The sequence below is a fragment of the Vanessa atalanta genome, chromosome 4 (genome assembly GCF_905147765.1).
Source record: "Vanessa atalanta chromosome 4, ilVanAtal1.2, whole genome shotgun sequence".
NCBI classification, from domain to species: Eukaryota; Metazoa; Arthropoda; class Insecta; order Lepidoptera; family Nymphalidae; genus Vanessa; species Vanessa atalanta.
In genome coordinates this window covers 3,273,663-3,296,613 of record NC_061874.1, presented here as the reverse complement: position 1 = coordinate 3,296,613, position 22,951 = coordinate 3,273,663, and the positions used below count along the sequence as shown (strand labels likewise).

General features: G+C 31.4%; 1 protein-coding gene across 1 annotated transcript in view; it reads left to right on the top strand.

Annotated features, from left to right (window-relative positions):
* The first annotated feature begins 5,542 nt into the window (after positions 1-5,542).
* Positions 5,543-22,951, top strand: part of LOC125077595 (nephrin-like) — a 224,493-nt gene continuing 207,084 nt past the window's right edge. Inside the window, exon 1 of the mRNA XM_047689556.1 lies at positions 5,543-5,596. The gene's annotated coding sequence lies outside the window, so the exon portion shown is untranslated. The remainder of the gene's footprint in view (positions 5,597-22,951) is intronic.

Here is a 22,951-nt window from a genome sequence, read left to right as displayed (position 1 = left end):
AAGAGACAAAAGAATTTCTCGTAAACTCAATACTAACGCTCGGGGGTGTTTTCAAAGTGCAATATAAGTGATGACTTTTATCTTGCTTTACAAACACCCCAACCTTTACCCCACGTGTTATAAAATAAACTTGAAAAAATTAATAATCTTGTTATTTATTTCTATCTACTGACATATTGTAAATGATATTTTGAAATATCTTATATCATGCTTACTTATATATCGTATCGTTAAGCATTTGTATAGTTAATCACCAATTTATCTCTTTCTGACAACAACAATTGGGCATTTGAAAGAAGAAGCCAAATAATATTTATTGCTAAAATGGTATGTATGTGCATAATTATAAACTGACCATTTTTTTTAGAATTATATTTATATTTAATAATAATAAAATAATTTCTGGTATGACATTTACTGAGAAAATAAGATATACTTCAAATGAAAACGTAAAATTCGTTTTAAGTGAACCCAGCACTGGTTGAAATTCTAAACAAGAAATATCAACGGTATAAAGAACACCAGAACCTCGAGTTATACAATCTGTTCTAGATGTATTCACTCTTTGACCTAGATAAATCGATTGATAAAATACAATGGAATACCTAAAATAAAAAAGTATGTGCATATGCCAAGTGGTCAGAAAAAGTTAATTTTAAAGGAAGATTTGCGATTTCCTTTCTTTTTTACTTTGAATATATCTTATAATATTAGTCTATCGGGCATTTTTATCCGGACAATTTGGAAAATTGCCTGACATATTCTATCAGTGACCCAAAACCATACTTCACATCGAATATTGCACCTCAGCGAATTTCAGGTTGTACGAAGTATATTCAAAAGAAAAAGTATGACGTAAATCTACTTTTATATTTTTTTAGTTCCATAAAAATTTACCTAAAAATTCACAGCATATTTTTTTTTATTGTTCTTAAACTGGGCATTCTGGTCAGCGTCATTGCGCTTAACATATTTTTGTTGTAAATTATAAGAAAAAATTTCGATAAGATGGCTCAGTGAATAGAATATGTGAATATCAAAAGAAATAAAAATCCAAGCATCATTGAGTTAATTATTTAAGTACTTAATATGTGTTCATAATTCTCATAATAATATCTCATGCTGTGAAGTGAAGTTGAAAATATTTTGGGGAATCGTGCATTTTTATTCTTAATATTGTTATTAGGAACAAGAATATATTTAATCATTTTATATAACATTTTATTTCCTTTTATCCAACTGGACACACAACCACAGCAACAGTTTCGTGTAAGAGCAGTTTCAATCGTGCAATGTATTAACTAAGTAGTTACAGGCGGATAGATCGACAGACTAGATAATAATTGTAAATTAATAAATGTGAAATGAGAGCCAAGTTCAATATTATGATATAGGCCTTGATTGTTGAAGTGAGATCTAAATGGGTGCCAAGTTCAATAGTCAGTCCTGAAATTTATTTATAACTACATAAAATATATTGCTCTTCTGTTTATAACTTAGGAGAACATATCGTAGCCTAAGGTCTGACTTGGCAGTTCTCTAACCTGAACTTGGCTTGACACGCTACCGCGTATCTAGATGTATATATATATAAAAGTTTATATAGTCAACGCGGAAAATTATTCATCATATTACTCCACGTCTGTTACGTGGAGTAAAATGAATGAAAATATAGTATTTCCTTAATATAATAAATTTATTTCCTTACTCTGATAATAATATTGTATAAGAACAAAGAATTTCATATAAGTTCTCTACGTTGCACGTACAAAGCACTGAAGAGGGGCATGACGGCATAAGAGAGTCAAGTCGTTTGCCGTCACAGTATACATATCATATACATATATCCATAGACATAGCCGTATTAAAAAATTAAAATAATTTATAACATCGACAATGCGCCACCAACCATTGAAACTAAGATGTTATGTCCGTAGTTACACTGGCTCGCTCACCCTTCAAACTGGAACACAGCAATACCAAGTATACCTGCTTGGCGATAGAATAAGTGATGAGTGGTACTTACCCATATGGCCTTTCACAAAGCCCTACTGCCAAGTATTAAATTTTATAAAGTATATAAAATAAAAGTAATAGAATAAACGACATCGATTCTAATAAAGTAATGATGCTAATAATAAATTATAACGTCGTTTTGTATGCTCTTTACGACTGATCAATGTCCATTAAGGTGCTGGATGTTTCATGAATATTGTAATGCTATCGTTCGATTATAAATTATGTAACGAGTTATGCCGCAAGATTGCGAGGTGATTTAGCACAGGGATGTGTTTCGATATTTATATATTTAAGATTTACATTTACATAACATAACATAAACAGCCTGTAAATTTCCCACTGCTGGGGTAAGGCCTCCTCTCCCTTTGAGGAGAAGTTTTGGAGCATATTCCACCACGCTGCTCCAATGCGGGTTGGTGGAATACACATGTGGCTGAATTACGTTGAAATTAGACACATGCAGGTTTCCTCATGATGCTTTCCTTCACCGCCGAGCACGAGATGAATTATAAAGACAAATTAAGCACATGAAAATTTAGTGGTGCTTACCTGGGTTTGAACCCGAAATAATCGGTTAAGATGCACGCGTTCTAACCACTTGGCCATGTCGGCTCATAAAGATTTACAAGTATAAATAATTTTACCAAGCCACATACAAATATATGTATGATGATGTTCTTTTTTTGTAGATTGTATGAAAATAATTGAAGAATCTAATTCAATAGGTGCTATTTATTAAATATAACATCGACAATGCGATTCAAGCGATTTGTATTATATATTCCATAAGATGTTTAAGACAGATTATCACATCGATATTTTTTCTATTGTTTCACTTCGTTATTGATTTTCAATATTATAAGCTCCTAAAGAAACCAAGCTAAGTGGTGTCGTCGGTATACTTTATAAAACGTATTTTTCTGACGCTGCCCGTGCAGCTTGCATTTCATTACCCATTCTGTCACTGACACATCGAAGTGACTCAGAAATATTTGAGCAACACGACAGCACGGTGCTAAATTGCCTGGAAATTCCATGATTAGCGATCTAACGCGCGACGCTAAGTTTAATTATAAAATTACTGGAGGGTTGCTCCTCTATCAACTTGGTATGACGTCATATAGGTGATTCAACTGGATGAGGGTATTATGTTTTATTTATCTGAAAAAAAAAATATTCTTATAAATATTTTCATTTTATAATCAAGAAGTATTGGTGTCTTCTTACTGTTTACGTATTGTAAGTAATATATGACTGAACGAATTTTGGCAATGAGTATTATTCTCAACAGAGACTATAAGGTCTGAAAATTCACATACAAAATATCTACGTGTAAAATCGGTTGCATTTCTTATAAATTGATACTCCGATGTGACAGTAGTTCTACACAATAAAATAGTCGTCAAGCGCAGTGACAACGATTTTATGCGTTTTCCGAAATTCCAAAAAGTTGCTACTGCTGATAACTTGATGGAAAATCTTACATTTTATTTAAGCCAGTTATGACAGTCAAGCGAACTAGCTACGAAGCCAACGAGGTAGTGGATAATGTATTAGCCCTATTTCATCGACACAACGGCTTAACAAGAAATCGCTGTTTGCATAATTTCCGCAAATACGCATGAACAGCATATTAAGCTTATAATCTCAAAATGTTTAGCGGGGCTGAGGATAGCACGAGAGTGAATCACGTGACCACAGACTAGTAGGAAATAAAAGGTGATTGTAAAAATTCATACAGTCATAAGGTTTATCCGTGTATACAAACAGCGCTGAATGAAATACCATCAAATCTCATAATTCCTTTATATGGCTATAGAGCCAAAGAGCCTTTATAGATTCATTTTGTAAACTTACCTGAAGGTTCAAGAAACTAGAAAGGAATAAATGATACGTATATATGTGATACTTATAGTGTGAAAGAGTTGACTTTCTAACTAAAATTCAATATCAGCAATACCTCAAAAATCAAAGTATAGCATAAGACATTTTGTAAGTTTTTACCTAGTGATATGAGAACAGGATTTCGTTTCGTTTTCCTGTTAATAAATTACCTAATTACTTTTGTTATTATTACAAATTTTATATAATATAATAGATTTTTAGGAGAAGATGGAAGTTTTGAATCCAAACCTTAAGGATCTGGGTTCAAAATCAAAATCGGACCAGTAAAAAGTTTATGAGTGTTTCTATTAAGAGATCTACAATATCATGGGCTTTGTAAAAGCCTGTTTGGGTAGTTATCACCCATTTATTATATATTCTATCGCCAAACAGCAAACATAATGTTGTGTTCCAGTTTTAAGGTTGAGCTAGCATGAACTACAAATACACGGTACATGACATGTAAGTTTCCAAGGTTGGTGGCCTCATTGGCGAAGTAAGGAATGATTGAAAAAAATCATGGCGCTATTTGCACTTACCATCAGGTGGCCCATTTATGCTTTAAAAAAAACCGGAGTCTGGGTATGGTCAGGGTAAATATTTTGCCACGAAAAGTACGTGAAGCTACTGTTTCCTATATTGGATTTGCCGTCCCATCGGTTTATGAGAGTACACTTCTGTTTGCGCAAACACTTGTGCATAATAATAATATGTTCGCCATAGTTGGCTGATCCCTCTTGATAATAGCTGATGCGGCTAAAACCATCTTGGAAGACAAAATTATAATTTTTCACGGAAGCAAAACTACTAATATCTTCAATCTCCCTTGAAATATTAATATGATTACTAGTGGGTCTCCCGCGAAACTTCGTGTTTATTCAAATTTTTTTTTAGGAATTTCGAAACTTATGACAAGTTTTGCTTTGATTTAATTTCATAGTAAACTGCAATTCAAAATTATGAAACCTCTTTTAAATATATATACATATATATATTAATATTGAATAGTATACATTAATTCTGTTAGAATTGGAGTTTGTCGAAAACCATTTATTTTATTTTTTTTAAGTTTTTCATTTTTCTTCTTATACAGCCGTATTACCGCTCTCTAACTGGCCAGTAATTATTTTCTGCTCTCTAATTTTTTTTTTGTTAAGTCATAACAATTCAGTAAATTGCAATCAAGAATACTCTTTAATTTTCTGCAGCTCTTCAAAATGAGACCATAACCGATTCTTTATATGCAGCTATCATCCCATATTCACTGGAACGAGAATCGGCTTACGCTATTAATATTAAAGATCCAAGGAGGATTAATAATCGTATATGGTCAATCAAATTATTAAAAATAACTTGCTGAGGTATTCGTTTTTTTTTTTTCTTATTAATAATTAACATTAAAATAAATGTATATACACATTTGATGTCGCAAACATCACGTGATCCTTTGTTTTAATAATATAACAGTGAGATATAAATCTCCATACTAATTTAGTTTCAAGGCAATAAGTTGCGAGTTGTAACGTATACCGTACATCGTGAACTCGCGTTGAATTTAAAATAAAATGTTTACATTACGACTAACTTTTATATTATATTTTATTTGACTGTAAAATTGAGTTTGGTTTCTCGATATAACGTGAGTGAATTTAAATTTCGTTATGGATTTCATTGATATGTTTACCTAACAAAAGTAAGTATTATTTTAAATATCGTACTTCTACAAAAGTTATCTGTATTATATAAATGATATTACGAATCTTATGTTCTTGATAGATAATAAACTTAACTTATTTCACAGAAACCGTCATCCCACATTTTACCCCTTCGAATAATGAATACAAAAATAGCCCATGTCCTTAACAGAGGCTCAAACTATCTTCGTACTAAATTTCATCTAATTTGGTTCAATAGTTTAAGCACCTCTTGTCAAATATTTTAGCTGACTTCAAAGAGGATTATATTATTATTCTACCCGTAAAATTAATAAGAGTGGAAAATCAGGGTATTATTCACTTGTCTTGTACTCAATATATTCAATGGCTATAAATTAATTATTATATTTTTTCTTTTTTGAAAGGATTCTACCATTAATGGTGGAAAACTAGGCGTTTCTTGTTTCTAAGCGACTCTGTCTCATTTAAAAGGAGCGACAAGAAGGGCAACAATATTTACTAAAAAAACTGTAAAACAATAAGAGAAGTAACATGAATAAATATTGATGGTGAGTGGAACCACCACCACGAATTGTGTTAATAGTCATATCATCAAGCACCAACGTGCTTCCAACCACAGGATCGAAGATCCTGTACTTGTCTTATAATTCTACTGAACGCTTATTCGCTTCTCAGTCAAACTTTTAATGAGCAGGAGGTATCTACTAGACAATAGGGATTGCTTTACCTTTAACTACCGCCGTGGGGGCCTGGAAGGCCTGGCAGTAAACATTGCAAATAACTCCCTTCTCCCTTAGGCATAGGCCACTTCATGTAGCTTCGAGTTTCACTCCTTGCCGGTTCTTTTCTGTAAATTCCATGCCAGGTAACTTTACGTTTCATACATGATTAATAATCTCAAGTAAAATTTTGACCAAAAATAGAGAGCTTAGTTTTCCTATTACGTCAACAGATGTTGAATAGCGACACATTTTTTTATTGATTTTTTTCCAATTAACTACATCAACCCATAATTTAATCATTATAATACTTTTATTATCTATTTTGAACGCACGGACTTGTGAGGCCCTACGTCGGAACTTACGTTAAGAAAATTCACGTCGGTTTAAATGTTAAAGACAAAAATTAGAAACCATGGAACAATATCATTGTCCGATGGTTTCTACATTTTTTACGTAATAAACAATGAACTTATAAAAAATATTAATAAAAACCCGCTAAATATTAAATTCAAATACCTACTTTTCATCTATTAAGTACTACATTGTTCTAACTTATTTCCTATAGATAGTTTATATTAATGATTAGAAAAGTAAGCTTCAATGTTTAGTTTTATAACGTACTATGTCTTATATAATCGACTATTACGGCAATTTTTTTTATGGAATCGTTCCTGTCGTTTCTTCCTGATTCTATAACAAAAATCAAAACACGTGTTACATTAACATGTTGACAAATAAGACATAATTTCGTACAATATTAAATGAACGATAAAAAGCTTCAAATTCATTCAGTATTGATTAAATCGAATAAAATTTTGCTCGTTAGAATCAACAGACTAAATTGGAAGTCGTTTTAAATCAAATTAATCATTGAAACTGACAGCAAGTGATCGTAGGGGCCTATTTGAATACAGTATATTTTTTATTTCGATTTTGATATAATATCATAGATGATTAAAAAAACTGAATTTATCAATAAATTTAAAGAAAATAGACGGCATAATATTTTATTCTACCCAAGTTTCATGCTAACTGTACAATGTACATATCTGTTTCTTGTTTACCCTTAATTGATATCTTATTTGAATTAAAAGTATTATGTACAGTTTATTGGCTTCAGAAACCCTTAATGAATTAAACTTTACCAACTATCACTTTACTGTAAGCTTACCTGATTAAGTTGCAAAGTACTAATATATTAAAAGTTAAATATTATAAATGCGAAAGTAACTCTGTCTGTTCCCTCCTTATGCTTAAACCTATGAAAATATCATGAAGATAGTTTAAGCCGTAGGTTTTGTTAGTGTATTATAAAATAAATATTATATTTTCTATCTTTTTTCATATTTATTTTCTATTGTCTTAGAAAGGAGTAACAAACAAAAAGGCAGACAGAGTTATATCAGTAGTTTTTTTTTTTGTTATATCTCATTTTTAAAAACTAGCGATACACCCCTGCTTCGCACAGGTGCAATGCAAAATGTTAAATACGTGTATTTACTTAAAAATAATTAATTTATTTTTTATTTTTTATAGTTATGTCATAATTGAGAAATATGAGTAATATAAAAATTGGTTCATTGTATATTTTTACCGTGAAACGTAGATCATAATTGTTCTTAGATAAAAGCAATTTCGGTGCCGATCACCCGTTTTGCAGCAGACAATTATTTGGTTGAACTTAATATGGAATCGGTGATAATATCTTTTCTAGAATTCATTCGAATGATAAAGTGGAAAAGACATTTTTAATCTATATTATGCGCCTAAGATAATCAACATATTTGTTTGAATAAAGAAAAATAATTGATTAAAGAAAATCGCTCTAAAAAAAGCCTACAGTGCTTCACTAATGCTTAATTAATAAAAATAGTTATAATGAGTTTACCTTAGAAGAATGCTATTGCAGATTTTTTGGAAGAAGAAAGCGTTGATACACACAGAGTCCGAAAGGGACTTCGCTTTATACTATTCACAGATAGTAAGAGTATTGTACTTGGTGGTAGGGCTTTGTGCAAACCCGTCTGGATAGGTACCACCCACTCATTAGATATTATGCCGCCAAACTGCAATACTTTTTATTGTTGTGTTCCCCTTTGAAGGGTGAGTGATCCAGTGTAACTACAGGCACAGGGGACATGACATCTTAGTTTCTAAGGTTGGTGGTACATTGGCGAAGAAAGGTATGGTTAATATTTCTAACAGCACCAATGTCTTTGGACGACGGTGACTACCTAATTATCTCAAGTTGCCTATCTGTTATATATGCCTTTTTGCTTGAATGGAAAGATTTTTCTGATCACAGAAATTTTAGAATCGAAATACTATATTGTTAATTTAATATGACATCCTAATGACTCCTTAAATTGGAAGACGAGCAATATTCACAAATATTATAAATATGTTAAATGAAGTCTTATTAACTCAACGGCATATGTAATAATCTTAAGCCTATTGTTGTCACTCCTAATCTGTACGTTTAATTAGATGGATAAAGTATATTATGATGTATACGTATAAATATCAGTTAGATGATCCAATCTACGACTTTCGTAGCACTGTGGGGCTCGTATATCATTAAGTTAATGCTTTGTAACTAGTCAAATTACACCTCCTAAACTAGGCTATTGATTTCGAAGATAAATTTTGGAGCTTAATCCACCAAGGTACTCCAAAGGTTTGTTCGATACAAATTATATGACAGAATATATCGGATACATGCAGGTTTGCTAACTATGTTTACCTTCACCGCTGGGTATGAATCGAATTATACATCTGGGATTAGAACCTAGAATTTTTGTTTGAGATCCCACTTATTCTAGCCACTGAGCGATTTCAGCTTCATTAATTCATTTTTATGTAATTAGAAGTTATCCGCTTAGCTGGACGTAAATATAGCCCTCGTCATAATGGTCCTATACTATAAAATACATTATACTTTATATAAATTAATAAAAGCGGCGATTATCTTATTTAGGCAAATAACATTGAGTTTTATCACGTTCCGTATAATGTATTTTTAGTTGTACGTAATTTTATACTTGCTGGATTAATTTTTAATGAATTTAATGATTTGCCATTGATTTTTTTTTAAAGTAAACTTTATTCTTTTTTTTTAAAACTAATTTCCGTACCCAGCTTAAGCCGCGTATCCCGTACACCTGGAAACCTGTGTACCCAATATCGCCTTGATGTGTTGAGTAGTTGAGATGTAAAAGCGTAACAAACAAACAGATTTGGTTTTACATTTATTATAATATTATTATCAATTTTAATGTTTTGATAGTTACTTAAGCTGTTAGTTCAAGTGTTAAACAAATATATTTTTATGAGATAATGGTAATTGGGGGCGGGGCGTATGAAGAGCGCCACCAACTTTGGCAAATAGGATATGATGTATCTTGTGCCTGTAGTTACACTGACTCACTCACTAATCAAACCGAAACACAACAATACTAATATATTGCTGTAAAAAAGACTTATTTCTATTTTTCTACGTTTATTAATAACATGAAATTACTATAAACGAGTACACATAATTAAGAAAGCTATTAATAATTTATAAAGAAATTCATAAATTGGCCTCTTTGAGCGTAAATTAGGGCCAAGTTCAACTCGCGGCCTCTCTAGTGGGGTTGGCTTTTTAAATCGTGATTCATATTGACGTGTTTAACACGCAAATATTCATATTGAGAATTTTCGGTTATATAGTTATTATATTATCATGATTAAATAGTTAAACGACCGGCTTTGGACAATTTATTTAATAATCTTACATACGCAAATTATGGAAATGAGTTATAAAAATACTTAAACTAAAACATTTCATCTTCACGTATTATGAGATTTTTCTCTTACAAATATATATACATAAGAAAGTTAATAATTATTAAGAATGTGAATCGTTGTGCAGAAAAGCTAATAGTTGAATTTTTAATAATTTGTATCTACTTCTGTTACTGTACAAATCCTGACCGTGTGGAATGGTGGCAAGAATGCTTGCACATTTTCCCGTTGAATCGCAATTCCTCTTGTACAGTAACTATTTTTAATTCATATTTGTATATATATATGGAATGTGTATCGGCATGTTTTTGAGTGGAAGTATGAATATATCACTTTGAATATCTTGAGAATAAATGACTATGTTTTCATAAATTTTTAATTTTAAGCCGGTTTAGTAAGCTGAAGTGGCAGTGGGCCGGCCATATTTGTCGTAGAACCGATAACCGTTGGGGATAACGTGTTCTAGAGTGGAGACCGCGTCTCGGCAAACGTAGTGTAGGACGTCCTCAGGCACGGTGGAGTGACGATTTGCGCAAAACGGCTGGCAGGAGCTGGATGCAAGTTGCCGAAGAAAGACCACAGTGGCTTGCATTTGATGAGTCCTATGTTCAGCAGTTGACGAAAGTGGGCTGATGATGATGATGATGATAATTTTAAAGGATCTCTTAGAGATCTTAAATAGCCAATGAATATACATCCAGTTATTAGTAAATAATCAAAATGTACTTGAAACTAACAATACGAGATAGTTTATTCGAAACTGCAAACTAATATAAACGGTATTTCCGCTATCTGATGTTTAAGCATATGTTTATGGAAGTCAAATTTCTAACACACACACTCATATACTGGTACCTACAGAGGCATATTAGCACTATGTGTGTGTGTGTGTGGATCGTATATTATTATAGATCTATCTGTATAATTTGTAATGTTGAATAAGTATCACATTATTTTATTTTGTTAATAAGTTGTATTACAGATGAAAAAATAATATTTAACACTCATAAGTAAAACAACAAGAAGGATTAAAGCAAATTTAGTACTTTAATGTACATATGGCATAAAAATATTAAATTGATTTCTAATAACGCCATTTGTTACGCCATATTTGGTGTTGATCCAGCTGTATCACATCAAGGTCACTTTATTGCCAGCGAATTACCACCAAAACAAAACGACAATACTCCCAAACTTACAGCCTCTATTGACATTGGCATTATTAAATATGATTTGCTTTCCCTACCATAGTCGCGTGCCAACTCTGAGAACAAGGATATTATTTATTTTGTACATGAAGTTACACAGACTCTGTCACTTTTCCAACCGAAATGCTACTGTATATAGCCTATTCCAATGGAAGTAGGAAAAAAGATAAACAAAACTTCGATTCACGTATTTCATGCGATTTGTTATTAACTCCGCTATATTGTGCATAAGAGTTTATGATTAATATACCTTTATTTATAAAACAGCACATTCATTTTACTTTCAAAATTCCGATAACAGTTACGTGAACGTTCAAAACGCTATTTTTTCTCAAATCCATAATGAATACCATACATTAACCAAGCATTCGACCAATGATATCGCGTAAATTTGCCATCAAATTTTGTTTATTTGGCTTTTTTCCTGTTATTGATGGAATAGAGTATAAGTATTTCTATCTGACAGTAGAATATGCGATGATTGAGTAGTACTCAGGCAGGCTTACACAAAGCCACCTAGTAATTGTCATTACATTCTTTTAGATCGACAAGTATTCACATTTATAATATTCTTCAACTAAATTCAGTGAACGAATATAAAATCTATTAAGTGTTACTTTTATTCCTCGATCCAATTTAACTTATATAGAGAGATATTTTTCAACGAAATAACAAACAGTGTAAAACAACATTGAATAATTTACGACTACAATTGCAATTCGTACAAATACCGATGTTGTTGAGCAAAGTTTAAGCAAGTAGCTAATTATTTAAGTTTTCCAATTAGATTAGTTTCCCGTTAATCTCAAATGCAGTTTCGAATTTGGATTAATTTTGATATAGAAGATAAGATAAGATCTCTCGTAAAATAGGTTTAAACGTGTCATTGTGAATTTTCTTCTCAGGTTTAATTAAATACGTAATATTAATAGATCTAAGATATATTATATAATATTGTTGCGAATCTGAAATCAGTTCAGAAAATATAACTTAACTTTAATATTTGAATGAATAATAAATCAAACTATTCTACTAACCTAACCTAACGTGATTCTAACTTAATAAATATTTGTTTGTTATAAATTAATAGCTCGAAGTATTGCACAATATAGCCGAGCGAGTAAATATATGTTTCTTGTTTTGTTTGGCCCGGTTATTTGCAAATTTCTAATACATTATATATTATGTGCATCTTTATAATTACAGAATATAATGTTTGAGTCCTACATTATTTCATATAATTATATCGGAGTATTATACAGTAGATCCCAAAAAAAAAATATGAATCATGCATATAAAAATAAATGCTTGTTTTTGTTTGTATTTTATGTATTCGCGTATCGCTTTTCTGATTGAGTTGAAATTTTATACAGTCAAATATAATTGCACCAAGGTTTCTGATATAAAATACAATTGACGATAACTTTGTGGAACCAACCATTGCCGGCGGTTTTTTCCGAACCGATACGACTTGGGAACGTTCAAGAAAAGAGCCTAGACATTTATCAAAGGCCGGCAACGTATCTTAAAGCCGGTGTGGCAGATATCCATGGGCGGTGGTAGTGGCTTCCCATCAGGTGAGCCACCAGCCCATTTGCCACTAGCATAAAAAAAAATGTTTATGATACAATTAAAAAAACACTGAAACGCATACTAGATATAATTAGTATTTAAAAAAAATATTATTGTTTTATTTGTGGTAAGTTGGATTCTTGAAATTAAGTTAGAACATTAAAGTTAATTTCAACGCTGCGGATTGCGCAACATTGTCAGGGAATTTTACTAGTAATCAGATAATACTCTCTTCAAGCGCCTATAACTATGAAATTAGTGCTATTACCTAACCGATATTGTCGAGTCAGTACTACGAATGTGGGTGGAGGAACAACATTCAATCATTAATTCATCATTCTAACAACTATATCAAGTCTTAAAAATATTAAAGCATTTCATAAATATGAAAATATAATGGTAAGATGGACTGATTCATAATATAATTTTTTTATTATTATTGTAGAAAGTTTCTAAGGTTGTCTGTTATAATATATTAGTATCTAGTCTGTTCTCAAAAGTTTGTTTCAATACAAATCAATATAAAAAAATATTCGTGAAGTATTATGTAGACTATTCCAACAACAATAGTGCAAAAATTAAAAATACTATTAGACAAGAATATCGAATAAGCTGTTATCGCAACTTAAAATTAAGGTGGATATAAGTTTTTAAGTGGAATATTATTTGTGTGTTTAGTAATATAACAAATATAATTAATAAATCTTAGGGAGTGAAAAAGGGTTATAGTAATTATATTTTAGTAAAATAAAATAAAAATATATGTCAGTGTCAGATTATAATTTTCTAATACAATATAAAAAAAAAAAAAAACTTAATACCCAAACGTAAAAATTTATTTAAGACATTTAAGGGGCATATCTTCTTATTACTAGGCCATCTGCCTGACGTAATTAGCCTTTGTCTGGTTATTTAACGCTAATTGTCGTGTCAAATGCTTTTGACTGCAATTGACCGACACATTGACCGTTAGTGACACATCGCGGTCGTAGCACCTGCATGTACTTAGATTAATTAAAAGGATTAACAAATAATTATTATAAGATAAATCATCTTCATGCTCTTAGTTGGTCTCGCCCTATCTATATATATTTTATTTAACGAATAAAATTTCCAATGTTTTCATATTATTTATTCAAACAGACATAATGTGACCCTGAACTTTATAACGTGATCATTGGCTGTAAGCATTCGGGTACTCCTTTACAACCAAGGATAAAAATATCCCATGTTTTTTAACCTTGTTATATTACGATCCATATTGTCTTTGTACGGATACATCTTTCTTCTTTATTATGCTATCGAAAATAAATAAATAATAAATATTGGACAACATCACATACATTACTCTGATCCTTATGTAAGTTGCCAAAGCACTTATGTTATGAAAAATCAGAAGTACCGATGGAACCACAAACACCCAGATCCAAGACAACATAGATAACTAATGTACTTCTTCTACATCGACTCGGCCGGGAATCAAACCCGGGACCTCGGAGTGGCGTACCCATGAAAACCGGTGTACACACTAAGGGTCCGAGGATATTTAATGTATACACAGAGGTACGAGGTCGTCAAACTTAAAACTTAATTCATTTTTATTATATACTAAACATCCACCTAAGCTTAAATTCAAACGCAATTAACTACCAAAAAAAAAAACAGAGAAGTGCGCTTAGCGAGGTAATATTAAGTACATAGATCTATTTATTTTTTATCGTTTATTTATTTATAAGTATAAATAAATATGTCATATAATTATATGAATAATAAAACAACCAGTTATTTGATCACCTATTTTGTAGTCAACTATTATTACGCATGTAATTCGAAAAAGGTGATATCATCTAAAGTATACTTTCGAATTATATCATGTTAAAGAGTAATTATTAGGTAATTAAAATATTTCTCTGAATAAAGATGAATAATTAAATGAAGAGAATACCTTCAGAAATAACTTATATTTTTTAATAATTAAAAAAAAAAACTGAAAGAGTTGAGATGGCCTAGTGGTTAGAACGCGTGCATCTTAACCGATGATTGCAGGTTCAAGCCCAGGCAAGCACCAATTAATTTTCATGGGCTTAATTTGTATTTATAATTCATCTCGTGCTCGGCGGTGAAGGAAAACATCGAGAAGAAACCTGTGTGTCTAATTTCAACCAAAAAAAGGTGTATCCACCAACCCGCATTGGAACATATGCTTCAAATCTTCTCCTCAATAGGAGAGGAGTTAATGTTATGTGTGTAAAAATCTACTTAGACAGATTATTAATACTTCCTTCTTTACCTAATTCTTAATTAACAAAATACCAGTGCACGGTAACGAACAGAACTTTTAATTTTTGAACATTGACTGTCAATACAGATAGCACACATCAACTGACAGAGTGCGCTAATTTAAAATACTTCGTAACTTTACTAAAACAACACACTACTAGTAGGGTGATTAAATGCCGTCGATAATGAAAAGTGAATTATTTTCACTGAAGTGAATTATGTCCATATGCAAAACCGCTTAGTCGTTTACAGAAGTCGAGTCTTCACTTAAGTCGCAGGTATTTGCCTTGATAATCTTATTGCAGAGATATATTCACAGTTGTTGCCGACTGAAAGGAAATCGACTACCCTGGTACAGATAGAGCTATTCCATATCGTTATTATTTATCATCGAGACTATCATTTAACCATGTAGAAATATAAGGCACATAACATTAAATAAAAATAAATAAGAATGACCTTCTGCGAGTTCGAAGTATAAAACGCACTCTTAATAATCATTTTAAGAGAATAAATAAAAGAAATCTTTAAAGTCTACGAAATAAGGCTTGTTTTAGTTTGCATGTCTAACGGTCATTGAACCTTCTCGAACTGTTGAATATTTGATTTATATTCTAGATCTTTCTTGATCGATTGACAGGTCTTAAAATATTGAAACTATTTGCGTTTATTGCGTTTTTATAATAAAAATTGAATACTTGTATTTATAAAATAGCGCTAGTCTTCACATTATTATCATCTTACTAACATCCCATAGCGGCTTTGCCCGTGTTTGTTAAATCTAAATTGCATTATGTATGTCAGTGAAACTGTATTGGAACTTGGGAAGTGAAATGATAGTTAATATAAATAGTTAAGTAGAGGAGTGTGATATCATAAATAATATAGCAGAGCTAATACCAAATCGAGAGAAATATTATTGCACATATAATCTTTGCTTACATAGGCTTCTTATTCGATTGAATAAGGCTATATACGAGTATGTATTTATCTTGATAACATTAAATGATTTACACCTTAAATCACTCGACTTGATAAAGTTGAAGATTGAGGAGGTAAACATAAGCTCTATCTGCGATAACTAAATAGTCTGGGAAAGCAAAAGTAATGCGTAAGCGCCTCCAAACACAATCAGTGTTTTTATGCTTAAAAGCTGAATTCAGCTGAATAGGTATATATGATCTCTTAGACTTCAACTTAAGAACATAACATAGTTTGTTATCTTTCAGTGTCTTAACACTTAGAATCGTAAACTTACTCTAGATTTAAATTATTCTTATCCTGTAATTTATGCTATTTGTCATAACCAGAAAATCAGGATACACCTAGAAATAAATATAATACAGCTTTTAATATACCTTCATAACATTAACTATATAAGTTTTAAATATATCTTCATCGTACTGTAATTAAAATATAATTAACTGCAAACACTGTTTGTATTCTTGTATGAATTGAGTCAACATTAGCTTACGGTCAGATATCGAAACGAACACCCTTTTCGTTTGGGTAAAATATTTCCATTTGAGCACTACAGAGTTTTTATATGCTTGATTTGTGTTTATAACATCCATCTCGTGCTCGACGATGAAAAAAATGACAAATTGAAAACCTACATTTGTTGGAACTTCCCACCAATCCTCAATCCTCTAGCTTGATGAAATAAGCTACAAGGTTTCTCCTCGAGATGATGGAAGGTCTGTCTGAATTGAATACGCATTAAGCAAATATAAATTAATTATTTTAAAACACATACACATCCTTATCTATTTCTCTATGTTCGCAGACCTTTGTTCAACAATTCAAGCCTAATTGTCTAATTGCTTGAAACTTGCAGTTGGTTATTCGCATAGCTATCTCGATGCTGACGATCCATACTAATCCAGTCTGGTAACTCGAATCATTCAATCTTCCCATTGCTACGGCTTAATAAATTTAATATTGATATGACGTATTAATTAGGTAACACGAGGTTATTCTAAATAAATTATATCCGAGTATGTTGGCTACGATTAATTATGTATGTTTTAGTCAATGTGAAACTCAAACAACTTATTCATGAACTGTATTTTTTTTTCGCTGGAAAAACGCCTTACGCGTTTCCACCAAATGAAGTGGAATGGTATGTAGGGCTCGCCGGGGCCGAAGGGGCCTGAATACTCACTAAAAAACCAGCGGTACCCAATCTTTATGGGGGGGCATTACGGGATGCTACCGTGATACCCCGACGGTTGGCCCACCGTGGGCCAAGTTAGAGGAGTTCCCGGGGTACAGAGAACCGCCCTACTCCTGGCGACGCTTACAGCAAAGGGAGAAGGTACGCATAGCGCTGATGCCTTCTCCCCAGTCTACTTCATCGGAGCGAATTCATAAACCGCATATTCCAAGGCCAAAAACAAATATTTAAAATTAATTCTTAGCAGCTACCGAGTTTCAAAGTATGTAAGTATGACCACTCCTTGTCCAGGATATTCCAGTCGTGTCGGTACGCCGACCTATCGGCTTATGTGAGTGAAATCATGATTTTATTTAAGTTTGCACACACTGTACCAGTGTTATATCTGCCATACATTAAAAATATATTAAAAGCCATTAAATATCAAAATTAAAATTTCTTTGATGAGTATGGCCTTGACTAAAATCAATTCGAACATTTTTGATTCACCTATTATGAACGATAAATTTTCATTTTAGTCAATATCAAATGAATTCCTCCAACGTTTGATTAACTATGCTTCTTTATATGTTTGCAATTAATAAATGTACTCATAAGAATCTATATGCTTTACATTATTAGCAGCCCGTAAATGTCCCACTGATGGGATAAAGGCCTCCTCTCCCTTTGAGGAGAAGGTTTGGAGCATATTCCACCACGCTGCTCCAATGCGGGTTGGCGGAATACACATGTGGCAGAATTTCTTTGAAATTAGACACATGCAGGTTTCCTCACGATGTTTTCCTTCACCGCCGAGCACGAGATGAATTATAAACACAAATTAAGCACATGAAATTTCAGTGGTGCCTGCCTGGGTTTGAACCCGAAATCATCGGTTAAGATGCACGCGTTCTAACCACTGGGCCATCTCGGCTCATATGCTTTATTATTCAAATAAACTGCCTAAAAAATTTAATGAAATATTACTTTTTTTAATGTACAGTCCTTTGCTAACATCAGGAATTCAATTCAATTTTTTTTTGGGTAATCGCATAATACTTAACTTTTTTTAAAGGAGAGGCGACCTTAGCCTTAATTGGATAAATTCAGGACGTTACTTTACTGACTTTTATAACTAGAGACAATGGCGGATTTCTCTTGGAAGTATATTTTCGAAAACAGTGTGAGTCTCTATTAAAAATGTTTAGACCAAGTGAAAACGCCGGTAAAGAACAATGAAATCATATATTATTTTCATATACTTTTATCGATTTATACAACGCACGCTATGGCAGCTCTCACGGGGCTATTATAATAACATTAGGTAATATGCACAAAATATTCATAAATTATACAATACATACTTTCCTCATGAATCAATCTTCAGAAAGCGGATTGCAAAGCCCAACAATAGTTTTTGACATTAACTCGAACATACATAGAGACTGACACTACAGGGAGGTTTGATTTATAATATATTACATTGACTTTATGTTACATTGCTGTTTCTCTTGGCGAAAATTATTTTTCATTAGAGATTTTTCGTTATTATTAATTAAGATAAATACCATATTTATGTATACACTGCTTCTCTGGTTAAGTAACAAACATGTGCATATTATATGAGAACTAGCTGTGCCCGCGACTTCGTGCGCGTTAAAACAACAAATCGCGCACAAAGTCTCGGGCACAGATATTTCTAAAATAAAAGTAGCCTAAGTTACTACTTATTGCATCAGCTATCTGCCAGTGAAATTCCCGTCAAAAAAGGGTCCAGTCGTTCGAGAGATTAGCCGAAACAAACAGACAGACAAAAATTATAAAAAAATGTTATTTTGGTATATGTACCGTGTATATACATATGCATTTAGTATAAAGCGATTATTTAAACATTACATACAGACACTCCAATTTAATATATGTATAGATAATTATTATTTTAATTCTTTGGTTTTGCCGTAAATAAAAAATGATCAATCCTTGAAATAATTATGAAAACCGTTTTAGATAGTGTTTTGTTTTATATACATAAAAGGGTAGGGTAATATATACTTAAAAAACTAGTCTGAAAAAAAGGAGTGTTAGTTTTACAGTGGAAACACTAGTGCGAAAAATAATACAATCAATATCGTAGATCAGTTGATTGAATTTCCAACGTCTCGTTAACGCCTGACTTTAAATATTAAATTAATTTATTTTATGCAAATTTATAGAGACTCAGCAAATCAACGTTTCGTCAATGTCCGATCATCATTCATAATTACTATCTCTTGTCTCTGTAAACGCAGCGGCATTAAAGGATCTTACATATCTAAGCGACCGACTAGGCTTTCAATGGATTTCCTGCCGCCATTGTTGTATTGCTTGATTGTTAAGGTGTGTTCGAACGTAATGCGAGTGTTAATATTATTTAATAAATATTCAGTTTTATTTGTATTTTCACAATACGTCTTTAAATGTTTCGTAATACACACCAATTTACGAAAAATCTTTAGTATTTATATTTGTTTTTACAGTTGCAGTTACAGTTATGTTTACGCTTTGCAAGATAGACCAGATAATTTGAATATAGTACGGTATTGGTGCCTGTAAGGCTCTGGCGCACGAAAGCTTTGAATAGATTACGCATGCGGACTGTAACTTATAATATGCCATGAAGTATGCAGCGAATCAAAAGATGTTAATTATTAATTTATAATAAAATATCTTAAGAACGTTAGTCGCTCGTATTTATTTTAAATATAGCTCGTATAAAGCACTAGTAGAATTATTCTAAAAGAACAAACTTGAAACTCACCGCAGAAAGCGATCATAAAATTTCAAAGTAATTATTACGTCATGGACTAAGATAATTATAACATTGAATTAGTGGATCAAGACAGCGTATAGCCGTAATTTTGTTTTAAGTATTTCACAAGTGAGATACGAAGTGAGTTCTATTAGAATAACAATGCTGTTTTATAAATAAAATAGTGGAATATTCATTTCTTGTGTATTTTTGCACCTGGATAATTTTGCTATTTATATTTTATTCAAAAATTCTACGTTTAAATGAAATGAGGTCCAAGTTTATTTACTTAAATTATCTAATAAGCATTACAAGACATTTCAGAGCATACATTCTGAGTTCATAGCAAAACATTATTGTCCCGTGGTTGGTGAGTAATTATTAAGTCATAACGAGAAATACACAGCGTAGAAAAATCAGTTTGCACATTATATTTAAATATACGTCTATTATATAAATAAATCGTTATATAAACTTAATCGATCACGTGTTATGATATGAAGCAATTTGAAAAGCATATTATAATTAAAAGGAATTATGTGCAAGAATGTAGATTTAAAATTGAACTCCAGTTTTATATTTGTGTAGATCCATTTTTCAATAGATTATTTTTATCATTAAATAAAGTCTTAAACGAAGTGTACGTTAGAAAGAAAAATGTGATAAAACGTCGTTCAGTTAATGCAAATTGATAATAAGGTCCTTATCAACTAATTGGAATTAAGAGCGGATTGAAAGATTTTTTGTCAGGAACATCAATTAAGTAAGAACGTTATCTTTCTTACCTATACAGTAGTGTGAAACTAATACGCTAGCAAATTCGTACCCAAGAATTGACATCAAGTATTAATCTATCTATTTGTATTTTTAATTCTTTATTTTTACTTTACACACCGCGGAAACGAAATAAATGACATTATGATATGGAACTTACTCAACAAAAGATAAATATAATATGTTTATTTTCATGCGAGATACTTATAAATTTAAGTACGAGTATATTTGATTGACTTGACCCTGTAACTAAAATGGGGAAAGAGTAACTACTGAGTTTCTTATCGATTGTTCTCGGTATAATCTAACCGTTAGCGTTACATTAATTCAATAGTAAAAAATGACGTTCACAGTGATTTTATAAGCTTACTTGAATAAAGAATTGATTGAGCGTGGTGATAGATTATTCAAAAATTAAAATTACTTAATTTTTAATAAAAGAGAGAAAACTTTTCGTTTATAAATCAGGTATATTTTCAAAAACGTGATTCGCTGATTTATTATTATTCATTTGTTATTGTCATTGATTTTTGTTCTTATCATTATGTGTTCGTCGGTGAGAGAAAATATTGTAAGGAACTCTTCACGTGTCAAATGAAAATCTGTCAAATGTTGACTTGTTACCTTACAAATATAAAATTCTCACATTTACAAAAAAAAAAAAAAAATTAGGCAATTCACTTTTTTAAACTTAAATATAAATATTGTTGTATTTTCAAATAATATAATTTTTTTTGGTATACTGATGTTGTCTTGTGCAGCCACAAGTTGAAACCTAGTTACTTACAGAGAAACTCAGCTTAATTATTCAATTTGAACCTGTTTATGCATGCAATTGCAATTGTTGAAGGCATTCAGGATTACGCTAGTTCGACGCAGGCGAAAATGTTTTAAGTAAAATAAACGCCCGTTACCTGAATGTTATTAAGAAATTAAATAATTGTATTAAACTAGTAGAAACAACAGTTATTGTATCTGATTAATTACGATTATGAGATATTTGATGGTACGGTTTTGTGCAACATCTTAGATCCTAAGGTCGATGGCGGAGTAAGGCGGTAATTAATAATGATTATTTCTTAAAAAGCCATGTGCTCAAATCTCAAAAGGTCAGAGCTCAAAAGCTCAAAATGTGTGACCTTCCATAAAGTAATTTTCCCATTTGCCAGTACGTGCGCCTACTTTTTTTATAATAACAAATATATCTTAATTGAATCATCCGTATCAAATACTTGAAAAATGTATGTCTTTTTTTTTTTCAAAATTTGATCCCATGACCAGCAGTCAATATGCACTCTTTTTCGGTGCATTTGGGTATACCTGTGTTTGGTTTCTATTTGAGTACCATCCAGATCTTAGATAATCTTTAAATGATCTTACTATAAAGGTTAGAATGGCTTGATCGTTACGTAACAAAATAAATTATATTGACTAGTCATATGGTGGAAGATAATTCTTATACAAACTTTCTTGTGAGGGTTGTACTGATTAACTGCAATCAAAATATTCTGAAAATATTCACGAATTCTATTGTTTCAAGAAGAATATTATACTAATATGCATTATATCAAGAATTTCCCATTTACTCCGTATATTTTCGACTGAATGAAAGCATATCTTGGCTCCGGGCGATGTATGTAAATGAGTCGGTAACTTCTACAGTCTGACCGTTCACTAGCGCTTTATACAGCGTGCTTCTATTAACGACGTTAACAGTATATTATAGATATTTCTCTACTAGTATTATTATATTTGAGTTCCCTTTATATAATAATAAATGAACTATTTATATTTAAGAGGTTTTGTCTCAGACTTTGGATAAAATATATTAAATCTGAAATTGAAATTTGCTCAAAATTTCGAGGTTTCTGGATTATACTAAGACACGAGAAATTTGTAAGGATTTTTTATTAGTTCTATTTATAAAATAAACATATCAAAATTTTTAACCAATTCTTCAAGTTTGCTCCATTACATTTTGCTCCAAATTTTTCGAATTGACTTCCGCATTAATCTATAACACTTTAATTTAGAGGTTTATAACCAAATATAATATATGTATAATTGTATATGAATGTATTTATATA